Source organism: Oculina patagonica, chromosome 11 (assembly GCF_052425735.1).
Source record: "Oculina patagonica isolate OP01 chromosome 11, crgOcupat, whole genome shotgun sequence".
Classification (NCBI taxonomy): domain Eukaryota; kingdom Metazoa; phylum Cnidaria; class Anthozoa; order Scleractinia; family Oculinidae; genus Oculina; species Oculina patagonica.
Window position 1 is genome coordinate 21,690,781 of NC_135768.1, and position 20,801 is coordinate 21,711,581.

Consider the following 20,801-nt stretch of genomic DNA (forward strand, 5'->3'; position numbering starts at 1 on the left):
GTCGCAGATGAACCAAGCACATCGATAAACTGCGTCGAAGTATACGCATTCTTAACAGAGTGGCCGCATTAATGCGATTCTCTTATAAGGTATGCCCCGGTCACTTCCTTATTACGGCAACGTCTTTTTTGTCCCGATGAAACAATCATACATTAACTTTTTAAAAAAAAAAACACCCTAATGCGTACACCCTTAATGTGGATATTTTGACCAAAGATACTCAAACCAAATGTACACATTTTAAAGGACAGACCATTGACAAAAAAGTAAGATCGAAGTGGCATCAGAGGGCAAAACTATTTACTTTGTCAAAATAACCAAAAATCGTTCATCGCAATGAAAAACCAAATGCAACCAGTTTGTTCGCGAAAGGACAAAATTGGTTGCCGACGGACACACTCCAAAGATACCGGCAATTTCCTCCTACTCCTCCTCCTCCTCCTCAATTCTATTGTTCTCCTCCTCCTCCTCCTCCTCCTCCTCCTCCTCCTCCTCCTCCTCCTCCTCCTCCTCCTCCTTCTCCTCCTCCTCCTCCTCCTCAATTCTATTGTTCTCCTCCTCCTCCTCCTAAATTCTATTGTTCTCCTCCTCCTCCTCCTTCTCCTCTTGCACCTCAATTCTATTGTTCTCCTCCTCCTCCTCCTTCTCCTCCTCCTCCTCAATTCTATTGTTCTCCTCCTCCTCCTCTTCCTCCTCCTCAATTCTATTGTTCTCCTCCTCCTCCTCCTTGTCCTCCTCAATTCTATTGTTCTCCTCCTCCTCCTCTTCCTCCTCCTCAATTCTATTGTTCTCCTCCTCCTCCTCTTCCTCCTCCTCAATTCTATTGTTCTCCTCCTCCTCCTCCTTCTCCTCCTCCTCCTCCTAAATTCTATTGTTCTCCTCCTCCTCCTTCTCCTCCTCCTCCTCCTCAATTCTATTGTTCTCCTCCTTCTCCGCTTCCTCCTCCTCAATTCTATTGTTCTCCTCCTCCTCCTCCTCTTCCTCCTCCTCAATTCTATTGTTCTCCTCCTCCTCCTCCTCAATTCTATTGTTCTCCTCCTCCTCTTCCTTCTCCTCCTCCTCCTCCTCCTCCTCAATTCTATTGTTCTCATCCTCCTTCTCTTCCTCCTCCTCCTCAATTCTATTGTTCTCGTTCTCCTCCTTCTCCTCCTCCTCCTCCTCCTCCTCTTACACTCGTCTGTATTAAAGAAGCAATCCTACTCCTACTCCTCCTCCTACTCCTACTCCTCCTCCTCCTCCTCTTCCTCCTCCTCAATTCTATTGTTCTCCTCCTCCTCCTCAATTCTATTGTTCTCCTCTTCCTCCTCCTCCTCCTCCTTCTCCTCCTCCTCCTCCTCAATTCTATTGTTCTCCTCCTCCTCCTCCTCCTCAATTCTATTGTTCTCCTCCTCCTCCTCCTCCTCCTCCTCAATTCTATTGTTCTCCTCCTCCTCCTCCTTCTCCTCCTGCTCCTCAATTCTATTGTTCTCCTCCTCCTCCTCTTCTTCCTCCTCAATTCTATTGTTCTCCTCCTCCTCCTTCTCCTCCTCCTCAATTCTATTGTTCTCCTCCTCCTCCTCCTCCTCCTCCTCCTCCTCCTCCTCCTCAATTCTATTGTTCTCCTCCTCCTCCTCAATTCTATTGTTTACCACCTCCTCCTCCTCCTCAATTCTATTGTTCTCCTCCTCCTCAATTCTATTGTTAACCTCCTCCTCCTCCTTCTCCTCCTCCTCCTCCTCCTCAATTCTATTGTTCTCCTCCTTCTCCTCTTCCTCCTCCTCAATTCTATTGTTCTCCTCCTCCTCCTCCTCAATTCTATTGTTCTCCTCCTCTTCCTCCTTCTCCTCCTCCTCCTCAATTCTATTGTTCTCCTTCTCCTCCTTCTCCTCCTCCTCCTCCTCCTCCTCCTCCTTCTCCTCCTCCTCCTACAGTTCTTACACTCGTCTGTATTAAAGAAGGGTCAATTCTTTTTTCTTAACATTATATTTCATTTATTTTTATTATTTCTATTGAGGGTTGATTGCTCCTTGTTGGTAGGGCTTAATTTTCGCCATAGATGGGGTCCAAAATATCGCAGAGAGTGTTACCACGAAATAATGTTCTAAAACGTGGAATATTAAAATCAGCATTTCTAAGGCTATAATTTTTCGAGGGTGTGTCTTTGATGCTTGGAAGACAGGCTCTTCACTTAAAAGAGACCAGCCATGAATTTTCCATTGTATTATGGGAGTTTCATCGGGACAAAAAACACTGGCTGTTATATCGAGTTGACCGTGAGGCATGCTCCATTTACCTATTTTCACAAGAAATAAGAGTGACTTTTTCTATAGTATACGTTGTTAAGATGCACACAAGCGGGGACTAGAGTAGCCAAAGAGAGCGAGGGTGTGCGAGAATTAACAGGAGACACGGAAGAAAATGACGTCACCTCGTGGCAGTTTCTCCCCTTCCCTCTCACAACTCTTTTGCGCTGGCTAAACGCAACATATCGTCCGCTTTCATGAAAATTTCAGCAGCTTTAAATTCGGTGTCAAAAGCGACAAGATGACAGTCTATGAGAGTTCAAGGTTAAATCTGACTTTGAACTCTCATCAAATTTCGTGGATTAGTTCTTGTGAAATGTTGCCTAAATTAACAAGTGAATTTAAAGAAACTCTCATGTTAAAGAATATGTGTTTTTTTTTTTTAAGATCGCCCTCCTCAACACGTTGCAAGAAAGAGCTCCACACGATTTGGATCACAAGGAATGGTAAGCGGCAGATCAGACTCGATAACTCGGTTAGCACAATGAATAAAAAATTACCTCCTAATTTCTGCGGGATTTTTCATGTATTATAATTATAAACAGGAGACAGTGCTTTATCGCATTTCCAATCACCGGGAAGAGATTTAAATACACGGCGCGCAGTGAAATTCGAGTCTTTTCAGAAATGCGATGAAACGCTGTCCCTCGGGTAAGTTTTACATAACTATCTTCCCAATCCAAACTAAAACTGAGTAAACAGAGAAAGCAAATCGTAAAAACCTGTGTTACTTAAGATCAGCTATCCAAACTACTGTTGTTACGCCGTTAAATGTAGCAACTATCCAAAGTGTTTTACACACTAACCTTTAGCCCAATTTAATCTTCTAACTTTCAACTTTCAGATAGCCTTGATCCAAATCTTTGTAAAGCTGCCGACTGGAGAGATGATTATATTGGAAGTCGAACCGGAAACTTCAGTCAAGAATGTGAAGGAGAAGATTAAGGAAGAAAAAGGATTTCCACCTGACCAACAGTTTCTCTTCTTTCTTGGTGAGGAACTGGAAGATGACCACACTTTAAAAGATTATGATATCACGAACCAATCAACCCTTCGACTTCACCTTGTCAAGCACATCTTCGTAAAGATGCCGAGTGGAAAGATGATCAGTTTGGAAGTCGAACCAGAAACTTCCATCAGGCGTGTCAAGGATAAAATTGAAGACAAAGAAGGGATCCCACAGGACCAACAGTGCCTCATATTTTTTGGCAAGGAACTCTTGGATGACTGCACTTTAAGCCATTACAAAGTTCCAAACGAGGCAACCTTACACGTAGGTAGCATGCGAATTTATGTGTTGTTGCCCACTGGAAAGGCGACTACTTTAGATGTCTTGCCGAGCGATAGTGTCGAGATAGTTAAAAAGAAAATTTATGAAAAAAAAGGGATTGCACTTGACCAGCAACGTCTTACCTTTGATGATAAACAACTAGAAGACGGCTGCTCTCTGAGTGACAACAACATTCACGAAGAATCATTACTATGTTTGAACCAAGCTGCTAGAGGTTAGTTATAATGACTTTTTTGTCTGTAGACTTTCTGCAGCAGTTTTGGACTGATTGTATTTCCTCGATTAGGGGCACTAGACTAAACAGCGGGTTAGTTAAGTGAACGCCGGGTTTACAAGGCCCAGGTTTAAACAAAAATTCCGGTATTTAATCAAGAAAGTACGACTCAGTGATTTCTTCTATAATGAGTCTAGCAAGAGATTAGTGTATTAGATTACCAGGTTAAAGAAATAGGTACTGAAAAATTGATAAAACGTTATTAGAATCGGCATTACAACAGGACACTTGATCACTTGACCCAGGAACATGACCTATTTTGCGGGGTCTTTCCTCAATTAATGGTAAATTTGTGAGATTTTGGTCTGTTACTTGAGTTTTTACACGAATTGATGAAAAGTATCAAGGAACAGAAAATTTCGAGGTGGCATGTGGTTCCATGGGTTGTACTTTTTATTGTGGACCAAAATACGAAGCAGTATTAAAGTTGAATCAGTGGGGGTAGGATAATAGTTCAAGTATGCAATTAAAATATTATATACCATGGTGCAAAACGCAAGCAATAGACGGCAGCATCTCTGTCAACAAGACAAAACATGTAGGATTACTTGTCAACAAGTTGGCAACTAGTTAGCGAGAAAAATGTTGTTCTAGTGTACTAAAATGCTGCAATATGATTGGCTGGGTTATCGTACGCTATCAGTGATTACCGTACCCAAATTCGCAAGTAGCCAATCAGAAGCGCGATCTACTGTCCTGATATCCTACGATATCAAGTCACCGACCTGATATGCCACCATATCATGGTCACTTTGAAGTAAATTAGTGTTACTGTTCGATGATTTGAAAAGAGGTTTTACCAATAAAACAGAACTTCGTAAATTAAATTTAGCGGTGTTTAGCTGTCGTAAAAAGAGAAAAACTTTCCCGCCAAAACTAAAATTGAGCGCGCTCGCCAATTGCGCGATGTTTGCCGACGAGTACTGAGACATTCAGACTAAAACAATGGAGTCGGAGTTTCCAATTTTTTTGCTAAATTTGGATTTTGAAAATGTAGAGAATGAAACTCCAAACAAACGAGTAAAACAATGTGAGAAGAGAGCTTGATAAAAGTGTTGAAGACCAAAAAAAGTATCAATACAAGCAGTTCAATACATTTAAAACTACGTACCTGGCAAGCATGGCTTCAACAGAGCGAATAATATCACCGGATGTTTGGCTGAATTTGGGTACGGTAAATACCTAATCGTACCTTTTTGGTACGCTTCGGCGGCATATCAGGCTCGTTTGGTCTCGCCATGGGTATTATTTTGGCTCGACTGCGTCTCGCCAAAATACGAACCATGGCTTGACCAAACTCGCCTGATATGCCGCCGAAGCGTACCAAAAAGGTACGATTAGGTATAATTATAGTTCACCACTAAATTTTCTCCGATTCTGATTGGTTTGAATTGATCACGTGACGCGATAGTGTTCATCCGCGGAGGGCACTATCAGCCCATAGTGCCCGACCGAGAAAAATGCCCGGAGGCTAGTGCCCGCCCGTGAAATTTTTTGTAAACAAGCCTGCCTGCAGACAAAAAAAAACAACCAAATTCACTGCATTTAGTGGGTTTCTTGTCTGGTTTTGTTTCGTTTGTTAAATTTCGTTTGTTAAATCCTGAGAAGTAAAAAAATAATTCACGATGCCTGTTTTTTGAATGGGCGCGCGGAAGAAAATTTAGTGGTGAACAATAAAAACGATAGAGTGTTTCTGTCTCGGAACTATCGGTCTGATAGTTGCCCCTTGGAAATTTGATGTTCTTAAAACTAGCATATTAGCCCTCAAAGCTTCGCTCCTCGGGCTAATATTTGTTTCAAGAACATCAAATTTCTGCGGAGCAACTATCAGCCGATAGTTCCTCGACAGAAACACTCTATTGTTAAAATAGTGTGAAGTGGCTGGAGGTCGCCTTTAAAAAGGTGACGTTTTCTCGTTTCTCTGAAGTTTCGTCCGAAGATTTTGAAATATTACTGGATAAAAATGAAATTCACCGTTACTCGACTTTAAAATCTCAAAATTATTCGCTTATACTACTTAAAATGTAGAAAAATGATTAGAATTTGTTATTTGATCGGCGTTTAATTAGAATTCTACTAAAACAATCAGATTATTCGCTCTCGATTTCTTTGAGGTAGTGGTTGATTCGGCCGAGGCCGCAGGCCGAATCAACTATCACTTCATAGAAATCGAGAGCGAATAATCTGATTGTTAATTATCATACATTTAACAATAATTATTATAAATTAGAATTTCTTTGAAACATGTGATTGCTCGAGAGCATTCAGTCAATATACAGTAGCATGTGAACTTGACATGATAACCCAATATCTGCACCAGATATTGGGTTATCATGTCGAGTTCAAAGTCCGCCTAGTTTCCAAGCCCCTCGTCCGTGTAGTGCTGTCAAACTTTTCAAAATATCGCTGAGCGATTCGCCTCCGTTTCTTAAGAGAAATTGAAAGTTTTGATCGAGAACAAAGATTCTAAAAACACAGAGAGAACAACAAAAACAAGTGTAACAATTCTGAATGATTATTTGAGGGAGAAGAACCTGGAGGAACCACAAGATAAAACCCGCTTTGGCACATGTTCTGACGAAGTTTTACGCCGGCGCTAGAAAAAGTGATGGCAAATTGTTTGAAAACGTATAATAAAACAATTAATGAATTCGGTTTTCGCATGATTTCGTGAATTATCAAAACCTCGTGTCCATGTTATCTGCCTCAGCCTTCGGCTTCGACAGGTAACACCGACCTCGGTTTTGATAATTCACGATATCATGCTCAACCTTAACCAATAATTGCTTATTATTGGTTCATACTTTAGCGTGCACTATCGAGTTATGGTGCACGCGGCAAGTTTGGAGAGCACAAAAGAAGCGTAAGAGTTGCTCGAGGCGATAGCCGAGGGCAACTCTAACATCTTGGGTGTTCTCCAAACTTCCCAAGTGCATCCATAACTCGATAGTGCACAGCTAAAGCCATATACCAATTGTTTTATAACATTGCTATAAGAGGTAGTTGATAAGGCCATAGGCCGAATCAACTAACACTGGTCCATAGAAATCGAGAGCGAATAATCTTATTGTTACTAAAAAAAGAAATAAAAATCGAGAGCGAATAAACAAATTGCTATAAAGAAATAAATAGCATGACGACTTTTTAAATTAGAATTACATTAACATTAACTATTGAAAAAAACAACAACAACTTCTTAGAATAAGAGCTATGACCGTTAGGTAGCTGGTGATTTCTTTGTTTCGTTACAAAATATACACGGGTCATATCCGTCGTAATTAATATGCATGTTGCAATAATATTGGTACTGTCACCTAAACTTTTGAAGTAACTTTTCCTTGAACAAGTTTATGGTTTCGGTTTGAATCAAACCTTAGTAACTTAAAGGACCCTAGTCAGCCTCCACCATTTTCGATGCAATCGAAATTATGAAAACTGTATGGCGAAGCGAAATATTATTGCATTGCTGTAAGTTGTGTTACTGGAAGTCTGTTTAATTACCCTTAGCAGTTTCACAGTGATCTCTTTCATTTAGACACGCTCCACGTAAAATATGATACCGAAACTCTCGTACGTAAACAAAACAAAGGCGTGGCTGACTAGGGTCCTTTAAAAGATGCACTAATCAGCCAATCACGGCTGAGACTGTGGGCATGGTGTTGGTGGTTTATGAGTCAGTTTTCCCGCTTGGGAACGTCACTTTGAACGTTACCTTGAGCTGAATAGCTCAATAGTAGGTAATAGCGCGTTGCTGCCTCTTTGTCTCCAAGAACAAGGCTATAGAGTAGAACCTCCAGTAAGCGACCACCCGTCAAGCCTGAGTGGAGGTCACTTTCGAGTTTTAGTCAAAGCCTGTAGAGATGCTCTGTTAAAACCAAAAACGCCTTTAATCGGAAACACCTCTAGCGATTCGAGGAAATTTCAGTGCCGGGAGTGTAATTCCCAAGTTGCAATACTAGCAGTATTGCGATGAACCAATAGTTACAACGGATATGAGAAATAAAATGTTGTAATGGAAGGCCAAACTTTATCGTAATGACAGGGTTGAAAAGGCATCGTGTCACCCAATTGGCGACCGTAAGCGGAGATTAAAAACACTTTCACACCATTTTGTGGTCGCTTATACGAGAGGTTCCGACTATAGTTATTCAACTCAGGAAATTTTGATATATTTGAAAAAGTAGTAACTTACGAGAAGAGGTCGCACTGGGAGGTTTCACTGTAGTAATTTCTTTTCTATTCCAGTAGAGCTTTATACTGTTCTTGGTGAAGCAACCCGACTCGATTAGCTTTAAGCAACGTGCGAGTTTTCTAAGGTTGAAAGGTTGAAAACTAATTAATTAAATGTTGCCATTAGCCGAGAGCTATGAACTTAAGGCCTGTTTGACCTGTTTATATTTAAAAAAAAAAACTTTGTCCCTGGTAGAAGGGTTACCGTCACCCCCGAGCCATCTTTTCCTGAGTGTTTATATAAGAAAAGTTACCTCTGCTGGCCAAAGAAACAATTGGCCCTCCCGGTTTCGTCAAGTAGGCGAGTAAAAATAGCTAATAAAGTACTTATCTGAGAGAAAAAAAAAAGAAACTTCACTTGCCCACCAGCGTTACCCTACCTTCAAAGCATGTGACCTTTCAGCCAAGGTTACTGTGTTACCGAAGCCAACTACCTATTTTCTCATGTTTTTTTTTATTTTTCACTTTTTTTTATAAGCAAATGTACGAAAAGATATCTCGCTCGGGATGGCTTGCTAAACTCTTCTCCACATAAACAGGCCCTCGTATTAAAAACTTTTGTTAAGCTGAAAAATTAACTGAATGGCACACAGAATTTTATTGTATTCCTTATGACATTGTTTTGTTTATAAATTAGAAATAAATTTGATAATACTTTAGAATTACGCTATGACATCTGAAGGCATTTCAGTTTTAATCCTTTATTTGTAACGTAACGATCCTTTTTTTGTTTCCCACATTTTTTCCATTCAGCCCCTATGGAAAGTTTGTATTTTAATTAGAAACATCGGGGAAATTTGTTTGAAATATTTTAGTTGTTTAATCAACTTTGTTTAGTTTTGGGTGGTTAGTAGTCTACCGTCTTTATTTTGTATTTGAAATAATTAAGTAATACAGGTGTACAAGAGATCCGGCATCACTCATCGGTTTGTCGCTGTGGTCTTGCAGAATTTCATTAAATATAATTTTTTGACAGATTAATTACGACAAAATAACAGAAATGTAAAAACATAGATAGTTTCTTGTGTTCTCCGTTTTATTAAAAGCACTTCAAAAGTGTCTGTTGTTCGTTTATTGTCTGCTCCGAGAGTTCAGTTACAGTAATGTGACTGCCCATTTTACGTGTCCATTTTTACATGTCCATCTAAATGTATGCCAGTTTTCGTTATAAAAACTTTGGCTGTTTATATGTTAAAATTTTGACCGTTTCTTAGTTGTCAGTAACGATTTTGTGATCAAAAGATGACTTGTGTCTACCATAAATTCACATAAAAATTTAATGTCCAATGTTACTTAAAATTTTGGCCATTTGTATTTTGTATGTTGTTTGTTACCTTATTGCAGACCCTCTGCTTTTATCAGTCGTATGGAAAAAGTTTGAAGAGTGTCGTTGAAAGCACTAAATCTTCTCGACATAGCAATGTCGTTGTCACTTTAATTATCCTGCATATTACCATACTTTTAGATGAAATATAATTTGCCAGTGTTCGTTTTTTTCATTCTTTACCAAAGTACATTGCAGTCAGTTCTTTCTTGTTCACTTTTCCCATTGTGTTTCTTGGCAACTCGTCCACCACAAGAAGGACCGTTGGGACCTGGTACGGAACCATATGAGCGCTGGCCCATTGTTCTAGATCTGCCAAACACATTTCTTGTGTGCAAAAAAATAAATGAGCGAGGATTTATAGTTTCAAAATGCGTGATGAAAATTTAGTATAAAGCGGGCGTCTTGAAGCGTGAATATGAGCAAAAAAGGCTCCAATTGAAATCAAACGCAGTTCAAATACACTGACTACTAAATTGGTATGAAGACTTTGGAGGCAGTCATCGGTGAGCTCTGTTTATACATTTTTATCATAGGCAGATTCTGCCTCGTTTCCCTCCGTCCGTGGGGAGAGGGGTACTCCCTTACATAGGCTATTAATTATAGTTATGTGCGGTGCCAAAGGAGTATGGTCTTCGAGTAGTTCTGGGTATGATTTGTACACTCCTTCAGCGAATAGGTTTTTGGAGAAAATCGTATATTTTGGTCTGAAATTTGGCAAGGGTTTCAACTAGCGCGCCACATTTTCGGACAGTGCCTACCCCCAGCCCTGCCCCTTCCGGGCTCGTCCCCAGGTTGAAATTCAAGAGACGGCAGACAGGAGGTGCGCCATCTTGGATTTGAACGCCTGAAATACCCTGAGGACGAAGTTGAGGTAGGTTATCCACCAGAGTCCCAAGTCACGTCAGCCAGCCTGGTCGAGGCTGGAAGTGGAAATAATGGCCTTCGACTGGTCGGGGTCATAAGTCTTGGCAGCTCGTCTTTTGTTGATCCAGTCAGCTTAACTTAGCAGGGAATTTGAGTTGTTAAGTTCTAGACTACAACTAGTCCCCTTGTTGCGTAAAAATATGTCCGCAATGGAAACTAAACTGTGAGGTGCAAAACGTGACTTGTAAGCGGTGTTGCGTTTCAACGTATGATTTTGTTGCCAGTCAGTTGTTTTGATCATCTTCCAGCTTCCGTGTGTAGCACTGGTTGGGTAATTGTTAGGCAACTCGTTAAGGGGGAGGGGTGGGGGGATTGGAGGTACGAAGTGATACTGTAGCATCCTTTTTATTGATAGTAGTTGTAGTTCTACTCTCTTCATGAAACAGAAAACGGAGCAGAACTTTTGGCTAACCCGATTATCGGAATCGAAAATGACTTTAAGGAATTCTCCAGTTTTATCATGGTCCGTCATGAGGATAAGGCTGTCTTTCCAAAATCAAATTTTACAGCCATTATTTTTTCTTATGTCATAGTACTGGCCCTGAAGAAGACTAGCTCTTAGTTCTAGTTGAAATATAAGCCAATACATTTTGCCTTTTGTCGTAGTGCCAGCCTTGCCATCAATTTGGTTTTAATGTTTGCAAGAAAGAAAAAAAAAACTTTGAAAAAGAAGGAAATGCACTTGATTGAGTTGGAAGGAGGCACATTATATTGCATTGCCTGTGCAAATTGGTAAATTAAGAGAAAGATAACTATACACACCTTGCCAGGAGATAGTGTGACAACTGCCGCCACTCACTCCCCCCACTCGGGATCAGGTTTGCCCAGTACTGCGCAGTCTGTGATGTCATCATGTGACAAAAGATGCCGCTCACTTGCGGGAAAAAGAAAAGAAAAAATTCAAATTCATTATGTATTTCCTTCTCCCTGGTTTTTTTTTTTCAGTTACTTAAAATTGGAAAATTCACTGCGGAGAGCGTTTCCCAGTTCTAAAAGACATGAATAATATAACGGGGGAGGGGTGCAGGGATTTTTTGTTTGTTTGTTTGCTTTTTTTAATGGATCACTTTTTCTACTACACCTGTAATTCTCATTTTGCAAAGGAAAATCTGAATGTAAGAAGTTCAAATCATTTTCATAAAAACTCTTTTATTCCAGCGATTCAAATCAGGTTATTCTTACACACCTTGCTTTCAAAATAGAGTGGTGATCCCAAGTGTTAGCCTTTCTGATATGTCTTACTCATTAATCTGAGGGATAGAAGATTTTCGCGAGAACGTCATACCGTGACAAAGAGATATTGTCCTTGTGCATATTTATTTTTTTAAAGAAATGTATGTCAATCCATGAGAGGAATAAATATGTTGATTGGTGAATAAAAGTGTGTCGTCACTGTTTACTGATACAACGTACTAGTGTCTTCTCAAGGATGATTTTGATGAGGGCTATTTTCTTGATGATGATGATGGTGATGATGACGATGATGATGGTGGCATTCATGGAAGTGATGCCGGTGATGGTCCTACACCAGGAGGTCGAGATGGCTACGAGTAGCAGAAGCCAAAAGAGTTCAATTGATAATTATTGTTACTTAAAGAAGGATTGTTAATGGGGGTTAAAGAACAGTTTTAATCTCAACTTTTGATGGCAATTTGGTTCTGAATGGAGCGATTTCACAAGCCTCGATCCTTATATGCTTATGAGAATCGTTAAATGCTAATGAGGAAGAACAATAGCTATTTTCGATTTGCGTTCATACCAACGTGCGTGTTTCATATACACCAAATTGAAGAAACGTTGACCCTGTGAAACGCATAAACCATGAACGATATGACCCGATGGTATTCGGGGTAGACAGTCTTGGTAAGCTAAGTACTGTTCCTTTTGTTTGTTTGTTTGTTTGTTTGTTTTTTAATGTTTAATGGAAACTCATTGCAGTAATAACTGAATTACAGAGTAAAATACAAGGTATAAATATAAACTAGTAATTACAATATATATACAATATAAGGTTCTATTATAAACAAGCTAGTTCGAGATTAATAGCGAGAAGTGACAAAGTCCTGAGGACGCTTCGTTCTGCAAGACTTGATGGTGCTACGACTTGTGCCGGATCTTAAATCGTAGTTATGTACAATCTCCTCACGTCGAGGCAAAAGAAAATGAAGAGGGCTATTTACATCCTGAAGTTTACAGACATACTGCCGGCAAAGATGTGATAATCAATTCAAGATATTTTCTTTCTTTGAGAGCCTTAAGAGCATGGTTTATGCAACCTGTTTATCATGTTTACTCTATCACAGTCGACGATTAGTTTTTTCGATTTCTAGGCAAACATTTGGTCGCATCGTTCATAGTTTATGCTTTTCATGGGTCAACGTACTTTCAATCAGGTGTAAACCAGACTAAATGAAACAACAAATGTTGTTCTTGAACTTTTTTTAATTATTGCTAAACAGGCTGAATGAAAAATCTGTGCAATTAACAGTTCAATCTGGAGAAAATAAAACAGAATATGCTTGTAGAACTTAACAGCAATATAGAGGTACAGAAAATACCCAAAAATCATAAACAAGTGCTAAAAAAGAAAAAAAAAACATTCCTCGAAAATGTAGTTCGAATGCTTTGTCCACGTAAACGAACGCAAACTTTTCTCTGCCCAGAATGTCAAATTTGTGGCGTCCGTTGGATACACCGGACAAAAACACACGACCAGAGATACCAGATAAAAGTAAACTTTTCAAAATATGCGTTATGTTTTCGCTTTTTCATATTTAGGTGCTCAAAGAAAACGCATTACTATCGGAGAACATGAAAAAAGTTTCATTGTCGAATGTTACAACCTCTGCATTGGTAAAGATTGGAAAGATGTGCTGCTGTTCGCCGAACAAAAGATAGTAGAAGTTGGAAGGCCCAAGCACATTGTGAGGATGAATCTAGAGCAATCAACAGACCGCTTGACGGCAAGAATGAAAAATATTATAAAGCAAGCTTTAAGGCCTGGCTAAACTAGGAAACATTCTTGCGGAAAAAAATGTTTCCCAGTTTAACTGCGCGGGAAACATATGATGCGGAAACAAATTTTGCTTCACGCAAACAAAAAATGTTTTTGCCTCAAGTCAAAAACATTTTTACTTCTCGGAAACAAATTTTGCTCCCAAAACATAGTTTGCCCTGTTTAGCCACGATGGAAGCAATGTTGACTAGCTTGTGTGTATGCGTGACACTTTGTTCCGGGAAAATTATTTCCTAGTTTAGCCACTCGGGCAGCAAAACATTTTTCTTGCTTCCCGCTAATTTAGCCACCTAGGAAACATGACAAGGAACAATGGTTCCGCAACAATGTTTCCTAGTTTAGCCAGACCTTAAGATGGGCGGAGTTTAAGTTTGCCGCCTTCTGTTATTAATGCCGATGAACTACACAATTAGGCTTCTTTTTTACTGTGCCATGTACGTCACGACATTGTTTTCTGGGAAATTTCTTGTTGTGTGACTCCGTTGCGTCCTAAAAATATCACAAGTTTAAGTCGAATATATTACCTAGCGGAAATAACACATAAACGAGATTGGGTATTGGAAGGCACAGGGCTGCTTAATATAATCAGAACACGTTTACTTGTTATTCATGGTGACAACACGCAAGCTTATTCCCGGGCTTATAACATTCAAAATGAATTTACAATAATTGCCAGGCCAGAAAGCCAAACGATTCCACGAGTAACAAAATATGGCACATTCAAAGATTCGAGACAACAATTTTTAATCCTTATTCAAGCCACTCTTTGGATCAAATAAACTGACAGTTTGTTAGCGAAACGAATTACCCTGTATGGGGTGATAATGTTTACACTTTTGTTTATTAATCGTCGTAAGATGTATATGATTTCCACTAAGATAAGAAACTCTTCATCCCTGTTATGTTTTCCATGTCATTTTGGCTCATCCTCGGTGTAAGAACCTGTGAAACTCACCGGTGACGTAAAACAAAGAACGAACAAAGCAACAAAGAGCGTCCAAAACAATACAGAGCAGGAAAACAAAAGCTCCAAAGCAAAGAAAAATATCACAGGTTCTTACACCGAGGTAAACCCGTCATTTTCGGTATCATTTTAATTTCAGGTACACGTTTCAGCCATTTCTTCAAGAAACAGATGGAATAATGAGTCGTCTCAAGATAACTTTTTCTTTTCTCATTCTTACATTGGGCAAACACTTCGCTAATAAACATGCCTTGCCTATCGAGAAAGATTTTGCGGCTGAATTTTGATAGTGAGAACCACATCACGGTGCATACTACTGCAACAATTTTTGAGTGCGCGTTGTTTTTAGGTTCACCTTGGGCCAAACACAATAGCCAATCAACAACGTATTGTTATCTGGCATTACGAGGGGCATGAGAATGCGACTTGTCATGAATTGTCCTGCCTTGAGGCAGGACAACGGCCCGTTTGAAGATTTGTCCGTTTTGACAAAATTTGCCCTTGTCCAACAAGTCGTTCGCATTTGTTTTTGCGATTGTTTGACAAAAATGTATCGCGCTTACAACGCGGACCAATCATAAGACACTGCTTCACTGTTTTCCTGAAATGTTGGACAAGTTCTAGGTCTCAAGAAACGCATTCGCACTTGTTTTCTGTAACAAGTGTCACGTTAATGATGAAATCTACCAATTGTTACAAAATTTGTCCGCTAGTGCGATTCGGCCCTTAGTTTAAAACGTGCTTTTAATGCGTTGCCCGTTGTGTCTTCCATCAAATTATATAACTAGAAATAGCTGACACTAGGTTGCCCCCGAAGTTTCGACGATGTTTATCGGTTTTTCTTTGCTGTTCATCCTTTTCTACAATTCAGACATTTGATTGGAAATTAATTTTCTATTTTGGATGATTATTAATTATGATACGGTAAATCATTTAATTACAAGAACGCAACAGCATCTTGACATCATTTTGTCATGTTTTGCTGTGGTGGGGGATCTCAGCTAGACTCAAGCTAGACTTTAGAAAAAGTTCGTCGTCTTTATTAATTTAACACGCCGGGACGGTCGACCTATCGCGACTTACGTTGCTCGTTTTCGCGACTTCGTCGCTTTGAATGGGCCGCTTTGCGGGAACTCACTTCACTGTGGTAAAGTCTTGATCTCAGCGAGGATAAACGTTGGAAACAGCAAAACGTTTTAAAATTACCATTTGAGCCGGCCCAATTGTTTTATAAATATATGGGCTGAGAGCCCGAGCATGAACAATGACATGAGAATGATCAATCTTTAGAAAGAAAAGGATGTCGAAAGAATTTCTTACCTCTGTCAAAGCAAACGCCTGCCGCGAATTTTAAATAATCACAATGCATCTCGAGATCTCTTTTGAATTTCTTTTCTTGATGCCGCATATCATCTTGTAAAATCAAAATTTCGTCCGGAAGTGGACCGATCAAGACTTTTGAAGTTTTCTCCATTCAAGTAGTTTGTGCCTGGTAAATCACGGTCAGTTGGACAAAGGCTTTCTTATCGTAAATCACGCTTCATGACAGCGATCAACTTTTTAAAAGGAAAGGATACCGAAAGAATTTCTCACCTTTGACAATGAAAACGCTTGACTTTCTAAAAGTCGCTCGCTTCTGGTTTCCGGTTTCGCCTGCCGCGAGTCTTAAACAATTATCTCGAGATCTTTTTTTAAAATTTCTTGTAAATCTCGTCCGGGCTTTTCTCCGTTCAAGTAGTTTGCGCTTGGTAAATCGCGGTTTTGGACTAAGGCTTGCTTATCGTAAATCGCAGACAAATTTGAAGCTATGGCTTGATATGTTCGTACGTGTTTCAAGACATATTTCTTCTTCGGCCACTCAGATGTAAAAAATGTGGATTTTCTTACTTCTCTGCGAGTTACTTAGTTAATTATCGCGAAGTCTTTTCAACAATTGCATTGCTTTCGGCTTTTAGACATTGTGAAATGAATGGGCCTCGAATAAAACCTCAAATTATCTTTTTCAAAATTCTGCCCAACTGCAATCAACCTTTACAAGCTTCGTTTGTTTTATACTTGTTGTCATTTGTGCACGTGCTCACGCTTTGGGTTGTCATCATCACCCAGTCATCGTTTACTTGCGTCATCATTGACCAATCACCGTACAGGCAATTTTATCACACCTCCCGATACCCACTTGCGGGCTTTCAACCTTGTCGGCATTGCACAACTCCCGATACCATTTGCGCGCTCACTTTGGTCAAATCGAGAATTTTCCTGGTATAGAGCTATTTCAATAAACGTTGTCGGGTCAAAGCTTAAAGCTAAAAGGCAATACCGTATGGCGTTCTGGGTATTCACTACAAATTTGCATATAAGCTTCATTAAATGCACAAATTTGTATTTCGCACGTGGAGAATTCACGAGTTTGTTTTTCTTTTCAGGAGGGCTTTCTGTAGCTTTACTTTCACTGTCGCTTAGCTCTGACTTTTGAAAATTCTTCTTAAATTCAGTGTGGCTAAAAGCACCTTGTTTCACATGTCTGAAGAGAAAAAAAAACGTGCAAATTCGCGTTTGTCCTGTCACAATATATTTTAGTATTCAGCACGCGCAGTTGCTCTCTTCTTCTACCCATACTGCCTTTCAGTCTTGTCTTTTAGCTTTGATCCGGACAACGTTAACTGAAATAGCTGTATACAATATATATACTCTATATTCGAGCGGATTACAATGATGCCTCCTCGGGTTTTGGCCTCTGGGCCAAAACCCTGCGGGGGCAATGAAAACAAGCACGTGCACAATTGTGCGTGCGTGCGTGCGTGCGTCCTTTTTTGTTTTTCCTCATTAGCATTTAAAGTGTCTCGTTAGCATATAAGAATCGAGGTTTGTGAAATCGCTCTAATAAAGGAGATTTAATGGAGAAAAAGTATTTTTTCCCTTATAAAACACAAAAGCCTCAATGTCTTCTTGTGCATGTATAGTAATGATAATGTAGATGTATGTACATGCAACCTGGAATTCTTGTGTTTAGTAGGGGCAGATTCAGGGAGAAAAGTATGCCCTCCCCACCCCCCATGGACTAACACTGAATGATGACGCACCTTGCCTTAAGGTTGCTGAACACAGTTTTTTGCGCATGCTCTTCAGTCTTCACTGCTGACGTAACACAGCACATGCACAATTACAAATAAAGAATCCAAAAAAAACATGTGTATTGTCGTGACTACTTTCCCGAACCTTTACAAACACGGATCACTTCCGCTTTCCACAACAGTTGTGAAGGAAAGATATAAAATCCGAAGCTATGAAGACAGATCCATAAAGGTAAGAAACTTTGATATATATCCTTTCGTTACATTAACTATTATCTCGCATTTCTATTATTGTGGTGGTCCTATTTTTGTTGGTTTGTGAGTTGTCCAGCGAATTTTGTCAACAGAAATAAAAAGACCTTGCTTAAATTCGCATATTAATTATAACCTAAAACAACTTGTTTTGGAGGAGGCATTGAGACAGCCTTTGAATAGTTACCGACTTCAGCCAGTGTCTGCAAATGCACTTAGCGATTCATTCGTTATTATTTATGTGAAAGATCATCGATTCAGAGACTTATTGAAGCAAACTGGTTTCATAATTGTATTCTCTGCCAAAATAGTCGCTGAATATCGCGTCACACAATGCAATCGCTTTGTCCTCAGTCCCAAGCGAATGCAACTGTTACTGTTACTTTTAGGAAACACTGATTCAAGCAAAAACATCGAAACACAATTTTCTGAAGTTCTAAATTTGCAACAGTGATCGATAAGCCGAAAAGTTTTCACGTAGGGGACCCTAGACTGGTTCATTTAATACGTGCTGGCACGCGCAATTGTAAACGTGAATAATTAAACTTCGCACAGCTCAGACATGCACGATTTCATGGCTACAAGAATTTCGAAACTCTTCTAATTTAAGGCTTTTGAAGTTTTCATTATTTTTGATTTGAGACGTACACTTGTCGTTTTCCGATAAGAGTTATTATCCGATGCGAGTTATCTGTTGCATCGTTATAAATTGTTCTAAATCGTTTGTGTATTATTCAAACAAGAGCCAGTTCTGTTAGCGAGAAATGAATTATTTTGCTTGTCGTTCAAGCGTTTTGAGTTCATTATTGGAATCGGGGAAATTATTAAAACGCAGAGAGTTCTCGCAAGCACCAGCGTTTGCGTGATTTGCATGACTGGTTCCCAACGCGGCTGAAAATGTTTTTAGCTAATTATTGAAGCAAAATTTAAGCTACCTTAAACTGGAAAAACTCGTGTTTGCAAAAGCCTAAAAGCTTCTAAAGCTTTGTTATGGAGTGAAATAAACAAATACAATTGGCCATTACATGAATAAGCTGGCACGAAGAGCCCTTTGATTTTAAATCGCCGTCGATGTAAACGATCGGAAAATATTCAGATGTAGAAGCCGAGGTAGTTCGAAAATTTGAAGCAAAATGGAACTGATTACAGACCCTAATTATATAGCTGTCAGTAAATCCTATATTGTCAGGGCAGCTATTTTTCCTTAATGAGAACTGTCCAATTTGGGGTTAAATTTGGATAGTTTCAATTAGGACTTTCAGGTAAAATGCACAAACTGTCCAATTTAAGAAAAATTGGACAGTTTTGTCTCAGCCAATCAAATCGAGGAAAAAACAACATGTGACGGATATTAGCCAATTAGCACAAAGCATATCGTCATCCCGGTAAACTTGTCGCATTGTTAGTCGACAATGGCGGAATTTTATAAAGCAGGTGTGCTACGTTTTTCCATTCCTTTTGAGCTTTTCAGCAATAGTAACAACAAAGAGAAATTTTCTACGTTGTCAGAAAAGGAGCTAGCTACACTAAGAAGCACAAACCAAGAGCAAAACACCTCCAATAGTACAAAACTTGGGTGAACGTAAGTGCAGCAAAGCGAAGCAAGAAATCTGTCAGATATTCATCGCCATGAGCTAGATGCAATTCTTTGTCGTTTTTTGCTGAAATTCGAAAAGAAAAGACGGCGATGAAGTACGAACAAGATTCAAGAAGTTGTAAAGCGTTTTCGGACACTTTGTTTACAACTTTCATTGATTGATGCACTTTGTAGCAAGCTTCGCAAACTCGGGTGAATAAAATTGCACTGTTTTGTTTAAGTTTTATTTGTGAAGACAATGCTTTGAGTGAGTTGCATGTGCTGTGTTATGCCTACTATTGTTGAATGCTTTTCCCGTTCTGGACATAAGTTTATTGTTTACGCTGGATTGACTGACTGCAAGCAAAAAAATTTCTCTGACAGCCAAATTGGACTCGGCCTAGGGCCTCGTCCAATTTTGGCTGCCCTCGGAATTTTTTTCATCAAATTATTTCCAAATTGGACAGCATGTAGTCCAATTACGTATACAAATTACAAGACTGCAGTAGTGAAATAAAACGCCTGGCGTCAGGTCACAGAGGCTGTGAATCGGGAAGCCGGGAAGGCCTATTCAAATGTTTTATATGGTTTCTTTCGGAAGTATTTATAAAAAGACTCGTGGTCATATTCAGTCACGCATTTCTTTTACTAGGATGTGGTATTCACCCACTTGATAGTGGTTTAACGGTCTTACCCAATATCTCTTGTGGTATTTTCGTCTTCTATTACGAGTCTATGATGTCTTTGAGGTAGGCAAAAAAGAAGAAGGAAACGCTTGTCTACAGCAGGCGCCATTGCTTTGGCGGCAGGCAAACTGAATCAAATTACCCGCAATCTCCCTGCATTTTGGCCCCAAAATTCAGGATGGCGGACATTTTCGTTCGTTCAACGCACGTAAAAAAGAAAGGCTTTTTATTACTTTTTGCTCAGTCGACAGTGGAAGTTTGTCAACGTACCTTTTTTTTACGCACGTATTACGCATGTAAATATTCACGCGACAGTGCAAGTGGAAATCCACCTCAATACACTACATTTAATATTGCGATATTATTACCTTCTTGTATATACAAGACCCTCGGGCCAAAGCCATATTCCTCGTTCTGAATATTTCACAGTGTGAATCAGGTAGTCGTGAAAATTTTAATAATTTATCTTGCATATGTAAATTTCTGCAGAAAACCATCTTTTTACACTTAACATGTCACTGCTGGAATGAGAAACAATTGCGCAGTGATAAAGCCCCTTTTTTCTGAGACTACAAGCACTTGCTTCCATCTAGAAACACTTATCATTTATCTCTGTTTTCTAAGAAAAAAGTATTTTTCTCAGTACCTACATTGACTTTATTTCAACTCGGATTATCAGAGTAGCTAGTGTTAGCTAATATCTCCAAGAAAACAAATATAAAGATAACAGAAGGAAAATTATAAAAACAAAAATACGAAGCAGATAAATAAAATGGTACACAAATGAATAAAAATTACCTAATATATAATTATATAAGATCGAAGAGTACACAAATTACATACATAGACTTATTGTTTCGGACGAGTCGCTTAAAGTCGTTGTCACAAGTGATTGTTCTGTGAGTATC

The 20,801-nt window shown here is 39.4% G+C and overlaps 2 protein-coding genes and 1 pseudogene across 3 annotated transcripts in view; 2 read left to right on the forward strand and 1 right to left on the reverse strand.

Moving 5' to 3' along the window:
- Positions 1 to 20,801, reverse strand: part of LOC144630691 (malonate--CoA ligase ACSF3, mitochondrial-like) — a 165,645-nt gene that overhangs the window by 59,901 nt on the left and 84,943 nt on the right. The gene's annotated exons all lie outside the window — the stretch shown is intronic.
- Positions 1 to 20,801, forward strand: part of LOC144630925 (uncharacterized) — a 97,311-nt gene that overhangs the window by 41,858 nt on the left and 34,652 nt on the right. The gene's annotated exons all lie outside the window — the stretch shown is intronic.
- Positions 1 to 20,801, forward strand: part of LOC144630669 (polyubiquitin-A-like) — a 115,543-nt pseudogene that overhangs the window by 26,463 nt on the left and 68,279 nt on the right. The window contains exons 8-9 of the transcript XR_013566598.1: positions 2,670 to 2,728; positions 3,127 to 4,024. The product of XR_013566598.1 is annotated as a polyubiquitin-A-like (transcript). The remainder of the gene's footprint in view (positions 1 to 2,669; positions 2,729 to 3,126; positions 4,025 to 20,801) is intronic.